The following is a 23255-nucleotide window of genomic DNA, read 5'->3' as shown; positions in this document are numbered from 1 at the left end:
ACGGTGAACATTTGAGAAAGGTGTTAGAAGTATTGAGGAAGGAAGAATTGTACGCTAAGTTTTCAAAGTGTGCATTTTGGTTGGAAGAAGTTCAATTCCTCGGTCACATAGTGAACAAAGAAGGTATTAAGGTGGATCCGGCAAAGATAGAAACTGTTGAAAAGTGGGAAAACCCGAAAACTCCGAAACACATACGCCAGTTTTAGGACTAGCTGGTTACTACAGAAGGTTCATCCAAGACTTTTCCAGAATAGCAAAACCCTTGACTGCATTAACGCATAAAGGGAAGAAATTTGAATGGAATGATGAACAAGAGAAAGCGTTTCAGTTATTGAAGAAAAAGCTAACTACGGCACCTATATTGTCATTGCCTGAAGGGAATGATGATTTTGTGATTTATTGTGACGCATCAAAGCAAGGTCTCGGTTGTGTATTAATGCAATGAACGAAGGTGATTGCTTATGCGTCTAGACAATTGAAGATTCACGAACAAAATTATACGACGCATGATTTGGAATTAGGCGCGGTTGTTTTTGCATTAAAGACTTGGAGGCACTACTTATATGGGGTCAAAAGTATTATATATACCGACCACAAAAGTCTTCAACACATATTTAATCAGAAACAACTGAATATGAGGCAGCGTAGGTGGATTGAATTATTGAATGATTACGACTTTAAGATTCGTTACCACCCGGGGAAGGCAAATGTGGTAGCTGATGCCTTGAGCAGGAAGGACAGAGAACCCATTCGAGTAAAATCTATGAATATAATGATTCATAATTACCTTACTACTCAAATAAAGGAGGCGCAACAAGGAGTTTTAAAAGAGGGAAATTTAAAGGATGAAATACCCAAAGGATCGGAGAAGCATCTTAATAATCGGGAAGACGGAACCCGTTATAGGGCTGAAAGGATTTGGGTACCAAAGTTTGGAGATATGAGAGAAATGGTACTTAGAGAAGCTCATAAAACCAGATACTCAATACATCCTGGAACGGGGAAGATGTACAAGGATCTCAAGAAACATTTTTGGTGGCCGGGTATGAAAGCTGATGTTGCTAAATACGTAGGAGAATGTTTGACGTGTTCTAAGGTCAAAGCTGAGCATCAGAAACCATCAGGTCTACTTCAAGAACCCAAAATCCCGGAATGGAAATGAGAAAATATTACCATGGATTTCATCACTAAATTGCCAAGGACTGCAAGTGGTTTTGATACTATTTGGGTAATAGTTGATCGTCTCACCAAATCAGCACACTTCCTGCCAATAAGAGAAGATGACAAGATGGAGAAGTTAGCACGACTGTATTTGAAGGAAGTCGTCTCCAGACATGGAATACCAATCTCTATTATCTCTGATAGGGATGGCAGATTTATTTCAAGATTCTGGCAGACATTACAGCAAGCATTAGGAACTCGTCTAGACATGAGTACTGCCTATCATCCACAAACTGATGGACAGAGCGAAAGGACGATACAAACGCTTGAAGACATGCTACGAGCATGTGTTATTGATTTCGGAAACAGTTGGGATCGACATCTACCGTTAGCAGAATTTTCCTACAACAAAAGCTACCATTCAAGCATTGAGATGGTGCCGTTTGAAGCACTTTATGGTAGAAAGTGCAGGTCTCCAATTTGTTGGAGTGAAGTGGGGGATAGACAGATTACGGGTCCGGAGATTATACAAGAAACTACCGAGAAGATCATCCAAATTCAACAACGGTTGAAAACCGCCCAAAGTCGACAAAAGAGCTACGCTGACATTAAAAGAAAAGATATAGAATTTGAAATTGGAGAGATGGTCATGCTTAAAGTTGCACCTTAGAAAGGCGTTGTTCGATTTGGTAAACGAGGGAAATTAAATCCAAGGTATATTGGACCATTCAAGATTATTGATCGTGTCGGACCAGTAGCTTACCGACTTGAGTTACCTCAACAACTCGTGGCTGTACATAACACTTTCCACGTCTCGAATTTGAAGAAATGTTTTGCTAAAGAAGATCTCACTATTCCGTTAGATGAAATCCAAATCAACGAAAAACTTCAATTCATCGAAGAACCCGTCGAAATAATGGATCGTGAGGTTAAAAGACTTAAGCAAAACAAGATACCAATTGTTAAGGTTCAATGGAATGCTCGTAGAGGACCCGAGTTCACCTGGGAGCGTGAAGATCAGATGAAGAAGAAATACCCGCATCTATTTCCAGAAGATTCGTCAACACCTTCAACAACTTAAAATTTTGGGACGAAATTTATTTAACGGGTAGGTACTGTAGTGACCCGAACTTTTCCATGTTTATATATATTAATTGAGATTGATATTTACATGATTAAATGTTTCCAACATGTTAAGCAATCAAACTTGTTAAGACTTGATTAATTGAAATATGTTTCATATAGACAATTGACCACCCAAGTTGACCGGTGATTCACGAACGTTAAAACTTGTAAAAACTATATGATGACATATATATGGATATATATATATATATAGTTAACATGATACTATGATAAGTAAACATATCATTAAGTATATTAACAATGAACTACATATGTAAAAACAAGACTACTAACTTAATGATTTTTAAACGAGACATATATGTAACGATTATCGTTGTAAAGACATTTAATGTATATATATCATATTAAGAGATATTCATACATGATAATATCATGATAATATAATAATTTAAAATCTCATTTGATATTATAAACATTGGGTTAACAACATTTAACAAGATCGTTAACCTAAAGGTTTCAAAATAACAATTACATGTAACGACTAACGATGACTTAACGACTCAGTTATAATGTATATACATGTAGTGTTTAATATGTATTTATACACTTTTTAAAGACTTCAATACACTTATCAAAATACTTCTACTTAACAAAAATGCTTACAATTACATCCTCGTTCAGTTTCATCAACAATTCTACTCGTATGCACCCGTATTCGTACTCGTACAATACACAGCTTTTAGATGTATGTACTATTGGTATATACACTCCAATGATCAGCTCTTAGCAGAACTTTTGAGTCATCTAACACATGTGGGAACCATCATTTGGCAACTAGCATGAAATATCTCATAAAATTACAAAAATATGAGTAATCATTCATGACTTATTTACATGAAAACAAAATTACATATCCTTTATATCTAATCCATACACCAACGACCAAAAACACCTACAAACACTTTCATTCTTCAATTTTCTTCATCTAATTGATCTCTCTCAAGTTCTATCTTCAAGTTCTAAGTGTTCTTCATATATTCTACAAGTTCTAGTTACATAAAATCAAGAATACTTTCAAGTTTGCTAGCTCACTTCCAATCTTGTAAGGTGATCATCCAACCTCAAGAAATCTTTGTTTCTTACAGTAGGTTATCATTCTAATACAAGGTAATAATCATATTCAAACTTTGGTTCAATTTCTATAACTATAACAATCTTATTTCAAGTGATGATCTTACTTGAACTTGTTTTCGTGTCATGATTATGCTTCAAGAACTTCGAGCCATCCAAGGATCCGTTGAAGCTAAATCCATTTTTCTCTTTTCTAGTAGGTTTATCCAAGGAACTTAAGGTAGTAATGATGTTCATAACATCATTCAATTCATATATATAAAGCTATCTTATTCGAAGGTTTAAACTTGTAATCACTAGAACATAGTTTAGTTAATTCTAAACTTGTTCGCAAACAAAAGTTAATCCTTCTAACTTGACTTTTAAAATCAACTAAACACATGTTCTATAGCTATATGATATGCTAACTTAATGATTTAAAACATGGAAACACGAAAAACACCGTAAAACTGGATTTACGCCGTCGTAGTAACACCGCGGGCTGTTTTGGGTTAGTTAATTAAAAACTATGATAAACTTTGATTTAAAAGTTGTTATTCTGAGAAAATGATTTTTATTATGAACATGAAACTATATCCAAAAATTATGGTTAAACTCAAAGTGGAAGTATGTTTTCTAAAATGGTCATCTAGACGTCGTTCTTTCGACTGAAATGACTACCTTTACAAAAACGACCTGTAACTTATTTTTTCGACTATAAACCTATACTTTTTCTGTTTAGATTCATAAAATAGAGTTCAATATGAAACCATAGCAATTTGATTCACTCAAAACGGATTTAAAATGAAGAAGTTATGGGTAAAACAAGATTGGATAATTTTTCTCATTTTAGCTACGTGAAAATTGGTAACAAATCTATTCCAACCATAACTTAATCAACTTGTATTGTATATTATGTAATTTTGAGATACCATAGACACGTATACAATGTTTCGACCTATCATGTCGACACATCTATATATATTTCGGAACAACCATAGACACTCTATATGTGAATGTTGGAGTTAGCTATACAGGGTTGAGGTTGATTCCAAAATATATATAGTTTGAGTTGTGATCAATACTGAGATACGTATACACTGGGTCGTGGATTGATTCAAGATAATATTTATCGATTTATTTCTGTACATCTAACTGTGGACAACTAGTTGTAGGTTACTAACAAGGACAGCTGCCTTAATAAACTTAAAACATCAAAATATATTAAAAGTGTTGTAAATATATTTTGAACATACTTTGATATATATGTATATATTGTTATAGGTTCGTGAATCAACCAGTGGCCAAGTCTTACTTCCCGATGAAGTAAAAATATGTGAAAGTGAGTTATAGTCCCACTTTTAAAATCTAATATTTTTAGGATGAGAATACATGCAGGTTTTATAAATGATTTACAAAATAGACACAAGTACGTGAAACTACATTCTATGGTTGAATTATCGAAATCGAATATGCCCCTTTTTATTAAGTCTGGTAATCTAAGAATTAGGGAACAGACACCCTAATTGACGCGAATCCTAAAGATAGATCTATTGGGCCTAACAAACCCCATCCAAAGTACTGGATGCTTTAGTACTTCGAAATTTATATCATATCCGAAGGGTGTCCCGGAATGATGGGGATATTCTTATATATGCATCTTGTTAATGTCGGTTACCAGGTGTTCACCATATGAATGATTTTTATCTCTATGTATGGGATGTGTATTGAAATATGAAATCTTGTGGTCTATTATTATGATTTGATATATATAGGTTAAACCTATAACTCACCAACATTTTTGTTGACGTTTTAAGCATGTTTATTCTCAGGTGATTATTAAGAGCTTCCGCTGTCGCATACTTAAATAAGGACGAGATTTAGAGTCCATGCTTGTATGATATTGTGTAAAAACTGCATTCAAGAAACTTATTTTGTTGTAACATATTTGTATTGTAAACCATTATGTAATGGTCGTGTGTAAACAGGATATTTTAGATTATCATTATTTGATAATCTACGTAAAGCTTTTTAAACCTTTATTGATGAAATAAAGGTTATGGTTTGTTTTAAAATGAATGCAGTCTTTGAAAAACGTCTCATATAGAGGTCAAAACCTCGCAACGAAATCAATTAATATGGAACGTTTTTAATCAATAAGAACGGGACATTTCAGAGATCTAAGCCAAGAAGCAACGAGGTTGCTGGTACGTCTGCTGGTAATACGGTAGAATATAAAAGAATTCTCCAGTATCAAAAGGGTAATCGTATATATATCAGAATTATAGTAAGGTTACTTCGAATGAAATGTCGAAGTTGACTTGTTAGAGCTGTGACAAAATTGGCTACTTTGAAAAGGGATAGCAAAATTATTTTTGCTAATAAATGCCAAAGGATCTAACGCGGCTACGTGTTAAACTTTTACTCAGTTGTCGAGAGTTTCTCAGGTGCGTAACTATATGCATAAATCTTTCCTTCCTTAGATAAAGTGCGGTTGATTCATCCTATCGATTGAGGTGTTTTCAAGAATCATGAAAGGTTTGAACGCAGATTGTAATCGTCAATATACAAATGAGGTTTAAGATGAAATCAAGTGGCAACTTGCAGATTTGTTTAGTTTCATATGTTATAAACAATATTTTAATTCATTTTAATTGTTCAATGTTGGTAGTCCTTGATTGATAGTCCACAGTTAGCAATTCAACAATTCATATATAATTTATTATATAATATTTGAATTAATTAGTACTTATCGTGACCCGTATACATGTCTCAGACTCAATCACAACTCAAATTATATATATTATTGTAGAATCAACCTCAACCCTGTATAGAGAACTCGATCATTACTGCATATAGAGTGTCTATGGTGATTCCAAATAATATATATAGATGCGTCGATATGATATGTCAAAACCTTGTATACGTGTCCCGATATTTAAAGTGCGTAAAATAAATAACAGAAATTAAATGACGATAAATAAAATTGCGATAATTAAATTGCGATAAGTAAACTGCGAAAAATAAAATGTAATCAGTTAGCTAGGAACAGTTAGCTAGGATTTTGTTAGCGTGGATTCTTAACCGAATTTCTCATAGTTAATTTGTTTGTTTCTAACAAATTTTATTTTGTCCAATGTTTTCTTCATTATGCCACTTGTTGTATTCTGATAGGTCAAAATTCAAATATGAAATTGAAGGAAAATGGTTATTTTGCTGTAAACGGATACGTATATCTGTGGATGTAAATAGGATAGTAAATGACTTGAATCAGATTCGAAGAATGTACAGTATAACATGTTAATATGAAAGTTAAATATTTCCTCGGGTATTACCTACCCGTTAAAATATTTTCACCATTAACAGTTTGTACAAAATAATTTTTAATTACAATCTTTATGAAAACATATATACCTATATATTTTCTTCAGATGCAATCATGGATTTAATGAGTTAATATGATATTAACACATCTGATTTACCGTTAGAACAAGAATACATAATTTCTAAAACATTAGAGATTACATAATCGCCATGAAGAACGAAGGTAATTGATGTAGAACGATACGTAGAACGATGATTATACTCGAGGTACAGAATGAGATGTTGAGGCATGGATTGTTGAAACTTGGGTTGTTGGTGGTACTGGTGCCGTTAGTGCTGAGGCTGGTGACCTTACCGGCGTTGGTGATACTGCGGGTGCTTGTAAATTGTATACCGTGCTCTCTAAAGTTAATACTCGAGCTCGGAGTTCTCTAACTTCTTCTACTAACCTTGGTTGGTTACCAGTGTGAGGTAGAGGTCGGATATCTCCTCTATTTCCGTTAATGGTAGCCTCAAGACGAAAAATTCTTGCAAAAAGGGTATAAACGGTGTTGCGAACGGGTTCGCCGGTGAGCGGGTCAAGTACTCCAAGGTTAGGTGGTAGATTCGGTTCATGATATGGAGTACCTTCTTCCCTTCTCCATAGGGTGAGTATGTCATGAACCCACCCCCATTTTCTCCAGTAATCACAGTAGTTGATTGGTTGGTGTGCTCCTGTCACACTATCTTCGGAGTCAGATGAACTTGGTTGGTTCGTAGAGGCCATTTTACGCGATCTCAGAAAAGATTTTTTTTGGTATGAAGAGTTTAGTGACAGCAATTGATAGTTGGATGGCATTCTCAATGCATAATATGCATAGATATATAGTACCAGGTTCCCTTAAATTACGGAGAAATATACGGAAGATATCAGGCAAGATCTACAGTAACAGATACGCTAAGATATGAATTGTCAGATACGCTAAGATATGAATTTTGTCTATACACTATTTATGCAGTCAATGCAGTAAAACGTGTCTAGACTAAGACTAATGAGCATGTAATTTCCTAAGGATGATAAGCAGATGATTTTCGACAAAAATGATAAGCAAAACTTTTGACATGCAGACACGGTCGAAGTCCAGACTCACTAATGCATCCTAACGACTATCAGTTATGCATACTAATGTAGACCTGGTTCGCTAAGACCACCGCTCTGATACCAACTGAAAGGACCCGTCCTAATCCATCCGGACAAATACATTACATTTGGTTACATCGCGAGGTACTTGACCTCTATATGAAACATTTTACAAACATTGCATTCGTTTTTAAAAGACAAACTTTCATTACATCAAAAGTTGACGGCATGCATACCATTTCCTAATATATCCAACTACAAATGACTTGATAATAATCTTGATGAACTTAAAGATTCGAATGCAACGTCTTTTGAAATATGTCATGAATGACTTCAAGTAATATCTCTAAAATGAGCAAATGCACAGCAGAAGATTTCTTTCATACCTGAGAATAAACATGCTTTAAAGTGTCAACCAAAAGGTTGGTGAGTTCATTAGTTTAACATAAATAATCATTTCCATCAATTTAATAGACCACAAGATTTCCATATTCAGTTCTCATAAATAAACGTCCCATGCATAGAGACAAATATATCATTCATATGGATTGAAAACCTGGTAACCGACATTAACTAGATGCATATAAGAATATCCCCTATCATTCCGGGAAACCCTTCGGACATGATATAAACAACATCGAAGTACTAAAGCATCCGCTCCAACGGATGGGGTTCGTCGAGCCCATAGATCTATCTTTAGGATTCGCGTCAATTAGGGTGTCTGTTCCCTAATTCTTAGGCTACCAAGCTAAAAAGGGGCATATTCAGTTTCGATCATTCAACCATAGAATGTAGTTTCGATTACTTGTGTCTATTTCGTAAAACATTTATAAAAAATTGTGCATGTATTCTCAGCCCAAAAATATAAAGGGTAAAAAGGCAAATGAAACTCACCTAATGTATTTTGTAGTAAAAATACATATGACGACATTGAACAAGTATAAGGTTGGCCTCGGATTCACGAACCTATATCATTTATATATATATATTAACACATATAGTGGTAATCGAACAAATTTATATATTATTAGTGATTTAATTGTTATTTTAATTAGGTGTTTCATTAATAACCTAATTAGTTATATTCATTAATATTTATTATAAGAGTATTAATAAAATTATGTTATATGTAGTAAATATGGTTTTATATATCTAATAGTTATTTGATAAAATAATATTAATACTAATATTAATAATAATAATAATATAAAATTAGTGATATTAATGTCAAAATAATAATAATGATAGTAAAGATAATGATTTCAATGAAAATAATAATTTTTCTAATAATGATAATAATAATAATAAAAATGATACTTTTAATAAGAACGATAGTTTTTAATACAAATGATACTAATAATAATAATAATAATAATAATAATAATAATAATAATAATAATAATAATAATAATAATAATAATAATAATAATAATAATAATAATAATAATGAAGTAATAAAAATAAGAATAAAAGACTACTACCTCACAAGAATAGGTTCCAAAAAGAATATAATCGCCCTTGCCCGGACTCGAACACGCGACCTCTCGCTAACCCAACAACACGCCTAACAAGTACTCTGCCCCTTACATTTCTGTTTGATTATAACTTTTAATTTATTTAACCCTTCATTCAGTTTCATCCTTCTTCTTTTTAAATAAATTTTTTTTTCATAGATTATGATCGAACCTGTGACCTCATGTTAACATGAAACGCTACTAAACCATTCTGCCATCCACGAATATCTGATTAAGTCAGATTCGAATTAAACATAAACCGCCTTCTTTTGTTATCTAATATCTTCTTCAAGATAACCCAGAACCATTTATTGTTATACATCAACGACTATCATCATCTTTCTTTCATTTCGACATCAATCATCATCATTTCGTATCATCATCAATCGTTTTCATCGAATCATTATCCTAATCCACGTATATCTTCACAAATCATAATCATCTTGAATCACTATCATCAACAAATGATTATGATTGTCATCAACCTCATGATCACGTATGATCATCATATCCTATTTATCATAATCATAACTATATCATCCTTGCTGTACTTCCTCCCCTTTCTTCGTTATTCTTACAGCTCAATCATCAAAACAGTTTCAGGGCCCAAACAGCAAAACTGAAGCCTACGACCCAACTATCCTAAGCCCAACAAGCAGCCCTCTTTGAATAAACGTTCTAAACTTAATTGGCCCAAGAATAACAGCCTGGTAGATCTATGATTAAAATGATTTTGGTCCAATTTTCTTAAAGAGACAAAGTTATACGAGCTGTAAAAGAAAAAAAAATTTGGCTTTGGATTCCACCTTACTTCTCCATCCATACCCCTATGTCACAATCCTTGAACATTATTATATCCTATATATACCAGCTAGAAAGGAAAAGAAAGGGCACTCATTGGTGCTTGGTTGGTGTTATAATATATATATCTGTGGTTCTTGTGGAATCAATCAAACAAAAAAAAATGTATTACAAATGGCTTATCGTTTGATCAGTTAGCGAAGGGAAAGAAAAAAATAATAGCTGCAGCGTGTATGTTGTATGTGTCGGTTCTAGGTGATGAATATGATTCGTATAGCAGCAACATGGTGATTTAGATGATACTGCAAAACAGGAAGTAGCAAAGACTAGAGAAAAAGAAAAATAAATAATGACAGGTTAATGGTGTTTTGTGATTTATATAAAAGGAGTCAAAGTGGTGATGGTTCAATGATAGAGTGATGATTTATGATGTTCGATGTGGTGGTGTTAGGAGGTGGTAAGGTGGTGGTTGATTATATACCTTCGATCAGGAAACAAGAAAACGTACGTGAGTTAATGTGTTTGTTTATCAAAGTGATCGGTTACAATAGTGAGGGTGGTGATCGTTGAAGTTTTTTTTTTTTTTTTTTATAGTGATAATAGCCAAGGGTGATGATTGTAGGTGGTTGTCGGGTAGGAATCAACAAAGAGAATTGTAGATGTTCGGTTCTAGTTACAACAGCAAGAATGGTGAATCATGGTGGTGAGGTGAGGTGATCGAAGGGTGTCTCGATGACGAGTTTTGGTGATTGAAGAAGAAGAAGTAGTATAGAGATGGGATAACTTAAATGAATCAATTAACGTCTGTAATTAAAGGGAATTATACAAGAAGGCAATCGACAGATAAAAAGTTGAATAACATAATATATAAAAAAAATAAAAAGTTGAAAGTGATATCAAACTGATTTTGGATTGTTTTGGCATTAAGAAATCAACTGGTAACACACTTAAAGTCAAGAAACAAAATTTATACAGTTTGATTGTGATCTGTACTGGTACGATTTACCTATCTGTTAACATATATAACTTTTAAGATTAATTATAAATAATACAAATACATTAATAATAATAATAATAATAATAATAATAATAATAATAATAATAATAATAATAATAATAATAATAATAGAGTTATAAAATTAACAATAATAATAATAATAGAAATAATAATAATGATATTGATAATCAAAATAATACTAATTTTACTACTAGTATCAATATTAATGATATTAAATAAAATGATAATTATAATATTAAAAATGATAATGATAATAACAATACTATTTATGATAGTGTATATATTATATATTGTAATTAATAGTATCACTAATACTGAGATCAATATTGATATTAATGTTAATTTTAGTGATGATAATGATAATGAAAGCAAGCATAATAATTTGTAATTAATTTGATGTAATATTTAACAATAGTTTTATTCATAATAATATCGAATAAAAATAATAATAATAATAATAATAATATATCAATAGTAATACTTCTTAATGATAATGCTTAATAATAATACTAGTAATATCAAGTTACATGTTTCAATTATATATATTAATAACACAAATAATAATATTAGTAATAATAATAATAATAATAATAATGAGAGTAGTATTAACTATATTGATATAACAAATTTTGCTTATCAAATCTCATATGTATATATACTAGATATTAAATTAATAATGCTGATATTAATATTAAGAATAAAAGTAATATAATATCTATGTCTTAACTTGTAATTAAGTTTACTATAAAAGTGGTACATTTTATTAGTTATCTAATACGGACACTATGTAATAACATTTTTGAACAATTAACACTTATATATATTTTATTCATATTACCAACTTCATATAACATTAATTGTGTACATCATTCATATATATATATCTATATATATTTATTTTCACACAATTGTTAGTGAATCGTCGGAAATGGGTCAATGGGTAATTGCATATATGAACAATATTTTCAAAATTTTCAAGACTCAATATTACAAACTTTGCTTATCGTATCGGAAACATATAAAGATTAAAGTTTAAATTTAGTCGGAAATTCCCGGGTCATCACAACGTATATCGGTGGTTGTAAGTAGGATAGTAAATGACCGTTGAATCAGATTCGAAGAATGTACAGTGTAACTTATTAATGTGAAATCTAAATATTCCTCGGGTACTACCTACCCGTTAAAATATTTTCATCATTAACAGTTTGTACGAAAGAATTTTTTTAATTACAATCTTTATGAAAATATACTTGCATATATATTTTCTTTGGATGTAATCATGGATCTAATGAGTCAATAAGATATTAAACTCATTTGATTTATTGTTAGTACTTGATTACATGATCTCTAAAACATTAGAGGTTACATAATCGCCATGTCGAACGAAGATAAATGAGGTAGAACGATACGTAAAGCGAAGATAATCGATGTAGAACGATATGTAGAACGAAGATCATACTCGAAGTACAGATGGTGATATTGAGGAGTGTGATGTTGATATCCGAGACACAAATTTTGATGTTGATGTTTACGACGCGGTTGTGGTTGGGGGTAATAAGAGTACTGTTGGCATTGATGATGGTGGTGTTGATTATGCTGCTGGTGCTGCTGCTGGTGTTTGTAACCTTCGCACTATATTCTCTAAAGTCACTACCCGAGCGCGAAGTTCGTTAACTTCTTCTATTATACCGGGATGATTGGCGGTTGGAGCGAGCGGATGAATAAGATCTAGAATATGAGATAGTATATAGTCATGACGAGACACTCGGGAAAGGAGAGAGAAAATGGTTTCTCGAACAGGTTCGCCGGTAAGTGCTTCAGGTTCATCGCCAAGAGGGCAATTTGGTGGATAGAAGGGATCACCTTCTTCTTATCTCCAATGTTTGAGGAGGCTACGAACCCAACCCCAATTCATCCAGAATAGATGATGGCTGATTGGTTGGTCCATTCCGGTCACACTGCTTTCGGAGTTTGAGTGGAATTCCATATCGAAATAGCTATCGGAATCTGAGGAACTCGAACTAGTGGCGATTTCCATTTCGTACAAGTGAATAAAGGATTTTTCGATATGAAATGATTTTCGAATATTGAATGATATTCTAACTTCATAGAATATCAATATATATAGTACTAAGGATTTCGTAGACTACGGAGAAATTTACGGCATGTGTCAGGCAATTCTACAGTAACAGATACGCTAAGATATGAATTTTGTCCATACACTATCAATGCAGTAAATGCGGTAAGACGTGTCTAGACTTATGGATGATAAGTAGGCAATTTCCTAAGAATGATAAGCAGATGATTTCTGACTAGAAATGATAAGCGAAACTTTTGACATGCAAACACGGTCCAAGTCCAGACTCACTAATGCATCCTATCAATTTATCAGTTAGACATACTAATGCAGACCTGGTTCGCTAAGACCACCGATCTGATACCACATGAGACGACCCGACCCAATCCATAAGGACGAATACAATAACATATGATTACATCGCGAGGTACTTGACCTCTATATGATACATTTTACAAACGTTGCATTTATTCTTAAAAGACAACCTTTCATTACATCAAGAGTTTGACATGTACGCCTATCATTTCATAATTTCCAAATGATCTAATCTGCTATTTACTTATTAATAATCTCTAATGAACTTCAATGTTTCGAATGCAACGTCTTTTAAAATATAGCATGAATGGCCCCAAGTAATATCCTTAATATGAGCTAATGCACAGCGAAAGATTTTTTTCAAGTCCTGAGAATAACATGCTTTAAAACGTTAACATAAAGTTGGTAAGATATAGGTTTGATGCTAGCAGCGTTATAACTATGGACCACAAGATTTCATATATTTAAACATAATACACTCGCAAGTGTATGAAAAGCATTCTAAGTGGTTGAGCACTTGGTAACCATACTTTACAATAATCATTCATCACATATTCCCTTTATATATAATCTCACTACACCGTACCAAGTGTAGCCACCTAAACGAAGTACTGTGCAACCGTTGAATACTGGTCATCTAGTCCGGTTGGGGTTGTCAGGCCCGATAGATCTATCAACAGGATTCGCGTTTACACTACCCCATGTAAATAGTAGTTACCAAGTATAGAGAAATATGCCATGGTACAACTCAACGTAGAATGTATTTTAAGTACTTGTGTCTATTTCGTAAACATTTATAAAAGCAGCGCATGTATTCTCAGCTCAAAAATATATATTGCAAAAGCAATTAAAAAGGGAGCAAATGAAACTCACCATACTGTATTTCGAAGTAGAAATACATATAACATCATTTAACAAGTATAAGGTTGGCCTCGGATTCACGAACCTATATCATTTGTATAATTATTAATACATATATTGTAAATCACAAAATTTCATTTATTATTATTGTTAGGACCCCGAAGTTGTATAGTGTTAATGTGAAAATAAGCTTAAATGAAGGTTCCTTAGAAAAGGGCTATATAAGGAACCTAAGTAGTCCTAATTAGATAGCCATTGCATTGTAACTGAGTTCTAGAAGCTGTGGAATGTAATTGTACCGATTCTCTCTAATACCGAGTCTCATTCCTACTTACCAAATCTCTCTTTATCTTATCATTTCTCTCAATCTCAACATGATCTGACCTATCATTTGGTATCAGAGCTTCCAGGAAGTGATTCTACATCACTATATCGATCCAGAGATTGAAGATTACAGAATCTGATTACTCTCGGTATTTTAAATCACATTCGGTATCATCGAATTTGATAATCTGACGTTCAGATTCTTGTGATAAGTTCAGCAAAGGTGCATTAGGTATTTTAGAAAGAGTTTCGATCATCATTACAGCTTTTTAACTTCAATTATGGAGAATCAAGTTAATTTTTAGAGTTTGTGGCTAAAACTCTCGGTATGGCTTAATTTAAGCTTGATTCTGGATTTTTGTGAAGATTTAAGGATTCAGTCGTGTTCGTGAGGTGTTAAATCACATTTCTGACGGTTCAATTTCTTCAATTCATTAAGTTTTGAAGATTTGATCAACACTCGGTATCGTAACTGTTATACCGAGTCTGCTTCATTACTTAAATTCATCTTAAGTGTTGCAGATTGTGGTGTGATTGTGATTCTATCACATTCGATTTGATCATACGCAGCTAATTGGTGTGGTTTGAGAAAGGATTCTGTCATATTTCTAAGTTTTAAACTTAGACTCGGTATTGTCAACTGCTACAGTTGACATTCGGTATTCTATACTTTTAGTATCTTTGATATTTTGTGTGATACTAACGTGTTTCCTTGTGCAGCAAGGTTACAGAATCTAATTCAAAAGGATTGAATTGAGATTGAACTTCAAATTCTTACAGAATCTAACTACCGAATCATATACAGAATCTGAGTTTCTGTATCACTGAATCTGAGTGTGTCTCTTGTATTTCTGATCAGTTTCTTTTACAGAATCTGATATACAGAATCTTTACTGAATTTGCTACTGTACCGAATCTGCTACAGTACTGAATCTATTACAGAATCTGACATTCTGATCAGATTGTTGTGATTTTTCATCTGAGATTTGTGTAATATAGAATCTTTACCGAATCTACCTCATTTTCAAGATGTCTACTCAAGATACTTTGATCATTGGATCAGATTCCTGTCCTCCAGTGTTGTTTGATGGCAAGTACACTCAGTGGCTTCACCGTATCACTCAGTACATAGACTATAAGGGTGAGAAAGCAAAGTACATTTGGGCTTCTCTGAGAGATGGTCCAGTTGTTGATTATCATCCGGATACTGGTATGCCAATTCCAGTCTATGAACTTTCTGGTGATAAGCGTGAGAGAGCTCAGGGTGACATAGAGGCAAAGAATATTGTTATGCAAGCTATCCCGTATGAATTGTTTGAAAATGTTGATAGCAACACAACAGCAAAAGATATATGGGATGAGATCAAACGACATCAAGAAGGTTATGACATGTCACATGTTACTAAATTGAATAAGGCTCTGGGATTCTATGAAGATTTCAAGCAAGAAACTGATGAACCACTCAAGGATACCTATCGTCGTTTCAATGGTGTTCTCAATGAGTTGAAAAGGTGCAAGATCATAAAAGTAAATGCTGAAGTCAACATGAAGTTTCTCAAAAAGCTCAATGCTGATTGGCTTCCTTATGGAACCATTGTTCGATCTACTAAAGAGATTGACAAGTTAACTATTCATGAGCTTGTTGGAGTTCTTATGCATTACCAACCTGAAGTGTCTAAACTTCAAGAAGGAAGGAAAGAGTCTTCTCCGGGCGATCCACTTGCCCTAATTGCTAAAAAGAAGAGCAAATCGTTGACGTCTTCCAAAGGCTTGTCCAAGAAAGTGCTTGTTGAAGAATCAACTGATTCAGAAGATTTGAATCTTTCTGATGTTGATGATTCTCACCTTGAATTAGTCAAGATGGCAGCCATGTTCACAAAAGCCTTGAACAAACACAAGTTTAAAGGCAAATCAAGCAATCAACGCAAAAACTCATCATCTTCCTCGTACTACAAGAAAGCTGATCAATCTAAATAACAACGTGCTGATGATTCCAAGAAGGAAGATTCAATTTGTTTCAATTGTGGCAAAGCTGGTCATTACTCTCATGAGTGCAAGATGCCTAAGAAGAAGGACGCAGCTTACTACAAGAAGAAAATGTTGATGGCTAAGATTGTGGAAACTGGGGGAGAGCTAAAACCGGTTGATGATACTTGGTTTAACTGGACTGACGATTCAGATTCAGAGGTAGAACATGCAAATGTTTGCAAGGTGACAAAGCTCATCAAAGCTAAGGAAGCAATGGAGAATTCTGACTCAACATCCGATGATGATGAGGTACAATCATCTGAAATCTCACCTGATTTTATCAAAATGCAAAATGACTTGATGAAGAAACTGGTCTCAATGTCAAAAGAAGTCAAAGGCTTAAAATCTGAAAACAAGGTTTTAAAAGATAAAATCAAAATGAATGAGACCAGACCTTCCTCATCCAAATTGCAAACGGATGTGCAACAATTGACTCTCCAACTCAACTCTACAGAAACTGAGTTGGAAGATCTGAAAAAGACAATTCATCCAATTAAAGTTGAAAGAACTGATTATCGTTTAAAATCGGAACGACTTGCAGAAAAAGTTCAATTTTTAGAAAAAGATCTTTCTGATTTGAAAAACCAACATGTACCCACATTTTCAAAAGTAAACAAGAAAATCGTTCAATTGGAAAACACCATAATTGAAAAGAACACTAAAATTTCTTTATTGTCAAAAGAATCTTTTCAAATGAAAGCACAACTTGCTCGATATGAGGAAAAACTCTATCGAACAGAGCAATCCAAAGCTATCATAGATATGGAACTTTCAAAACAAACGATTTTCATGAATAGACCAAAAACGATTCATGGTGAAAAGTGGGGGTTGGGTTATGAAGATCCGAAAATTTTGGAAAATGCTTCCAAAAAGATTCCAGGATTATATCATTCTGATTATTTTCAAGCTGGTTTACCATCGCATTTTGTACATGCTTCTGATGCTGATTTTGATGATATTATTGAAAATCGTAAATCTAGGAAATACCATCAAATTAGCTTAATTTATGAAAAAATCAATGCTAAGATAGGTAAATCGAATCCTGATTTCTTGAAAAATCTTGTTGAAACTGAAAAGAACATGCAACGTGAAGATTATGTGCCTAAGCCTAGACTGGTTTATATTCCAACACTCATGCTAGAGAAATACATTTTAATGCTTGAGAATGAAGTGTTTAACAAACCTAGTTCTAGCATTACTGCAATAGATGAGGTGTTTGATGAACCAACTTTTAATGTGAAACCAATTCTGCCAACTTTACCTGCATGTCCAGATGATGTTTTCCGTGAAGACCTAGCACATGAACTAACTGTCTTCTTTGAGGCAGATTCTCTAGGTCCAAATTCTTTAGATGAAAAAGTAGAACCTCAGGATGAACCAAACATTGAACCTTTGATAGATTTTGAAAGTCAACTTCATCCTTTGCATGATTATTACTTGCATTTGCCTGCTGTACGTAATTTGAATCGTATAGTAGCTCAACTTGAACAGGAGAATATTGACTTGCAACTTAAGTGCCAATCATTAGAACAAATGCTTGCTTTGTATGATAAATTGCCTTCACTGCCTAAGAAAGAATGTACTTATACTTTTAAGGAGGGTGAAGTGATAGTTTCTGCTGAAGAATTATGTCTTGAGATTAAAAGCTTAAAACAAAAGATAATTCAAATGAAACAGGCTAACACACTTAAGCAAACGTCTAATGTTGCAACCAATGTGCTTGAATGTACTGATGGGATTACTAAGAAGGGGAAGGGAACAACAACATCTAAGGATGTAAAACCCATTACTATTCTTAAAAATCCTCTACGTTCTCAATTTGGCAATCATGGTTCGAGAGTTGTTTCTACAACTCAATATTTTGTTAAAAAGGTTCATTCTCCAAATGGTTCAGTGTTAACTGAAAGGATTCCTATGATTCCTATGTCAAAAACTTCAAAAGAGAGTCTTTTAAAGAAATCAGTTAAGTCCACAACACACACAAGTTCTAAACCTGGTTTAAGTGAGTATGATGCAAAAGAACGTACAATCAAATTGGAAATTCTGCAAAATCAGTCATCTCATGTGTCAACTGAAAAGTTTGGACTTCTAACTAACAAAGGTGTTTTTCGTGTCACAGGTCATAATCCAAACTTGAATTACAAATCTGTATGGGTTCCTAAGTCCATGACTAAGAAAGTAGCAACCAAACCAAAGCAAACTGCTAGTCGGCCTAGGAAATTATCTCATGTTTTTCAATTTTCGTCTGTGAACAAAACATCTACTTGGAATAAATTGTGTGTTAAGACTTCTGATAACGATGTAAAGATTGATATTGTGTATGATGCTTCATGTAATGTGGTTTTAAATGATGTTTTATTTTCTAAACTGCATGATGCTTTACGTGATTATTTCATCATTGATCCAAAGTTTGTTGTTAATCCAAAGTTTATTGTTGGTACTAACCGCAAAGGACCCAAAAAACTTTGGGTACCTAAACTCTAGGAAATTCACATTTACAGGGTTTCGACGTCTGTGTTTAGTATATCGATTCCGGTTGTTCTCGACACACGACGGGCGATAAATCCTTGCTTGTCAACTTCATTGACAAATTCCTAGGAACGGTTACATTCGGAAACGATGAGATTGCAACAATAACGGGTTACGGAGATTTTGTGCAAAATGGCATAACAATCAAACGGGTTTCATATGTTGAGGGTTTGGGGTGCAGTTTATTTAGTGTGAGCCAATTCTGCGATGGAGATCTCCAAGTTCTGTTTGAACGTCGACAATGCTCGGTGCAATCCACCGAAGGGAATGATCTTCTTGTTGGTAAACGTTGTGCTTCACTATATACTATTAACCTCAATGATGCACCATCACATGCAACTATGTGTTTGGCCACTCATTCTACCAAAGAAAATTCATGGTTATGGCATCATCGGATGTCACACCTGAATTACAAGGGTATCAATCGACTAGTGTCTAAAGATTTAGTTGATGGTATTCCAACCTTTCAATATGATAAGCATCATGTGTGTCCATCATGTGCGATGGGTAAGCTGAAACGGACTAATCATCCGCTTAAGCAAAACCCCAGTACTTCATCGTCTTTGTAATTATTGCATATGGACTTATGTGGGCCCATGCGTATTTCTAGCCTCGGTGGCAAGAAACATGTGCTTGTCATTGTTGATGACTATACCCGGTTTACATGGATTTTTCTTTTGCGAACTAAGTCAGAAACCCCCGCCATTATCATTGAATTCATTAAAAAGATTCAACGCTCTTTTAACAAACATGTTAAGAGCATCAGAACTGATAATGGGACGGAATTTCAGAATGACCTGCTTGATAGTTATTTGAAAGACCAAGGCATTGAACATCAGTTCTCTGCTGCTCGGACCCCCCAACAAAATGGAGTCGTCGAACGACGTAATCGTACGTTGTGTGAAGCAGCACGAACGATGCTTGCCTACTCCAAATTACCTCCAAAAATGTGGGGGGAGGCCATTTCAACTGCATGCTTTACCTAAAATCGTTGTATTGTAAACAAACGTTTTGATAAAACTCCATATGAGTTATTATATGGTAGACGCCCGAATGTCAAATATTTTCGTGTTTTTGGTTGTATATGCTATGTGCTTAATGACTTTGACAGCCTCGGAAAGTTTGATCCTCATGGCGATCAGGCCATATTTCTTGGTTATTCCTCGAACAAAGTTGCTTATCGTGTTTATCATAAGCGGACAAAGATGATTAAAGAGAGCATCAACGTCAAGTTCGATGAATTTTCAGGAATGGCTTTTGAACAACTCAGTTCAAAACCTGATCCTAACCTGGATACTACTTCTTCCGCGCAAAACTCAATTTTCTCGAAGAAGGGTGTTCCTACGGTTATTTCAGAGGAACTGGATATCTTGTTTGATAGTCTTTATACTCCTCAACGGGATTCAAATGTTCAAGCCGTACAGGTTACACCATCACAGTCAACTACTGTGGAGACTCTTCAAAGTCTTTTTGATGAAGATTCAACACCAACTGATTCACCTGTTGCTTCTTCATCCTCCCTCCAACCTCTTATTACTGATAATCTTGAACCAATTCAAGATTCATCAGTTGATACAACTCCAGCTGTTTCTCTAGATACTCTATTGAATCCATTAGATAATGTTACATCAGATCAAGCGGATCAAGGCTCAACGTCAACAACGATTGAAGTTTCAATGGATACCACTGATGTACAACCTCTTCCACTAAAAGTCATCCAATAGATCTTATTATTGGTGACGCATCTGCTCCAGTGTCAACTCGAAGGGCTACTCAGAATATGTGTCTATTCACAGCCTTTCTTAGTAAGATTGAACCAATAACAGTTGCTCAAGCTTTACTAGATCCATACTGGGTAGTTGCAATGCAAGACGAGATCAATCAATTTGAACGATTGAAAGTATGGCGATTAGTTCCAAGACCAACGGGTCAACGACCAATAGGGGTAAAGTGGATTTTCAAGAACAAGAAAGATTCTGATGGAATTGTGGTTCGAAATAAGGCACGTCTTGTGGCCAAAGGATATCGACAACAAGAAGGCATTGATTATGATGAAACGTTTGCTCCGGTTGCTAGGATTGAGGCAATTCGTCTTTTCCTCGCATTTGCTTCTCATATGAAGTTCACGGTGTTTCAAATGGATGTCAAAACTGCTTTTCTGAATGGTTATCTTCAGGAGGAAGTCTATGTTGATCAACCAGAGGGCTTTATCGATCCCATTTATCTAAACCACGTCTACTACTTGGAGAAAGCTTTATACGGTCTGAAGCAAGCACCGCGTGCATGGTACGAGACCTTAACAAAGTATTTGCTGGACAATGGCTTCTCTCGTGGAACGATTGATACAACGCTATTCATCCGTAAAAACCACAGTCACATTCTCTTGGTTCAAATTTACGTTGATGATATTATTTTTGGTTCCACGTCCCTGGCCTTATGCAAAGAATTTGGTGACCTTATGGCCAACAAATTCGAAATGAGCATGCTTGACCAGTTAACTTTCTTCTTGGGGTTACAAGTAAAACAATTACCAAATGGGATTTTTATCAGTTAAACTAAGTATATCAATGATATGCTAAAACGTTTTAAAATGACTGCTTTAAAACCAATGTCAACCCCAATGAGAACTTTACTGGATGCTGATACTAATGGGGAACCCTTTGATATTACGCTTTATCGAAGCATGGTTGGTTCTTTAATGTATCTGACTGCAAGTCGACCAGACATTACACTTGCCGTAACTGTCTGTGCTCGCTTTCAGTCCAACCCAAAGAAATCTCACTCCAAAGCGGTTGTTAGGATTTTCCAATACCTTAAAGGTACACCTAACCTTGGGATCTGGTATCCTCATGGATCCGATTTCAATCTCACTACTTAAACTGATGCGGATCATGGTGGTTGCCATGTTGATAGAAAAAGCACATCTGGATCAATTCAGATGTTGGGGAATATGCTAGTTGGTTGGTCATCCAAAAAGCAGAACTGTGTGTCTTTATCAACAGCTGAGTCTGAGTACATTGCTGCAGCTCACTATTGTTCACAAGTTTTGTGGATGCAAACTCAACTCTTGGACTATGGCTTTAAGATTTCTAAGACCCCGATCTATTGTGATTCACAAAGTGCTATTGCAATAACAAGCAACCCGGTTCAGCATTCTAAAACTAAACACATAGATATTTGTTATCATTTCATTAAGGACCATGTAGAGAAAGGGGATGTAGAATTATACTTTGTGCCTACTAAAGTGCAATTAGCTGACATGTTCACTAAACCTTTAGATGAACTTAGGCTAAAATTCTTGATCAAAGAGATTGGCATGGTAGAGTATAGTGCTTGATATTCCTTAGATCTGTTGGGACTTATTTTTGGGATCTTGTGTTTAGGGGGAGTAGATACTTTCTAGGGGGAGCAACTAAGTTTCAGTGCTTTAGATAATTTTTCTTTAAGGGACTGCCTTTAGATTAATGATAACTTCCTAGGTACATTTGTTCAATGGTTACGCAAGGGGAAGGTAACTCATTGATATCCTATTTCAAGGGGGAGTTAATTCATTTTCTTGGGAACATAATCAAAATGCTGATTTACTTTCTTGTATATCACATTTTGAGGGGGAGAAAAAGGGAGAAAGTGAGAAAATTATTCAAAAATATTGTTTTTCAAAAAAGTGAATTCAAAATTTCTTTATTTTTATCTGAAATAATTCACTATGGCTTGTATACATCTCAGTATGCAACCCGTGTTAACAATTGGTATCACTGAATATTTGTACTTAGTATAAAATTCAAAGTTCTTTTGAGTACAAATCTTATTTTAAAAAATTCATAAAAATTGGAAAAGATAAAATCCAAAAAATATTTAAATTTTACTGAATAAATGCTATTTTTAGCATTTTACCGAGTCTGACAACCAACTGCACAGATTCGGTAAGTTCAAAGTTTTCAAAAATTGTCTCAGAATTGTTTTTCATGAAAAGATTAAAATGGATTT

The sequence above is a fragment of the Rutidosis leptorrhynchoides genome, chromosome 11 (genome assembly GCF_046630445.1).
Source record: "Rutidosis leptorrhynchoides isolate AG116_Rl617_1_P2 chromosome 11, CSIRO_AGI_Rlap_v1, whole genome shotgun sequence".
Classification (NCBI taxonomy): domain Eukaryota; kingdom Viridiplantae; phylum Streptophyta; class Magnoliopsida; order Asterales; family Asteraceae; genus Rutidosis; species Rutidosis leptorrhynchoides.
The sequence above is the reverse complement of the archived record's forward strand: the minus strand, read 5'-3'. Positions refer to the sequence as shown.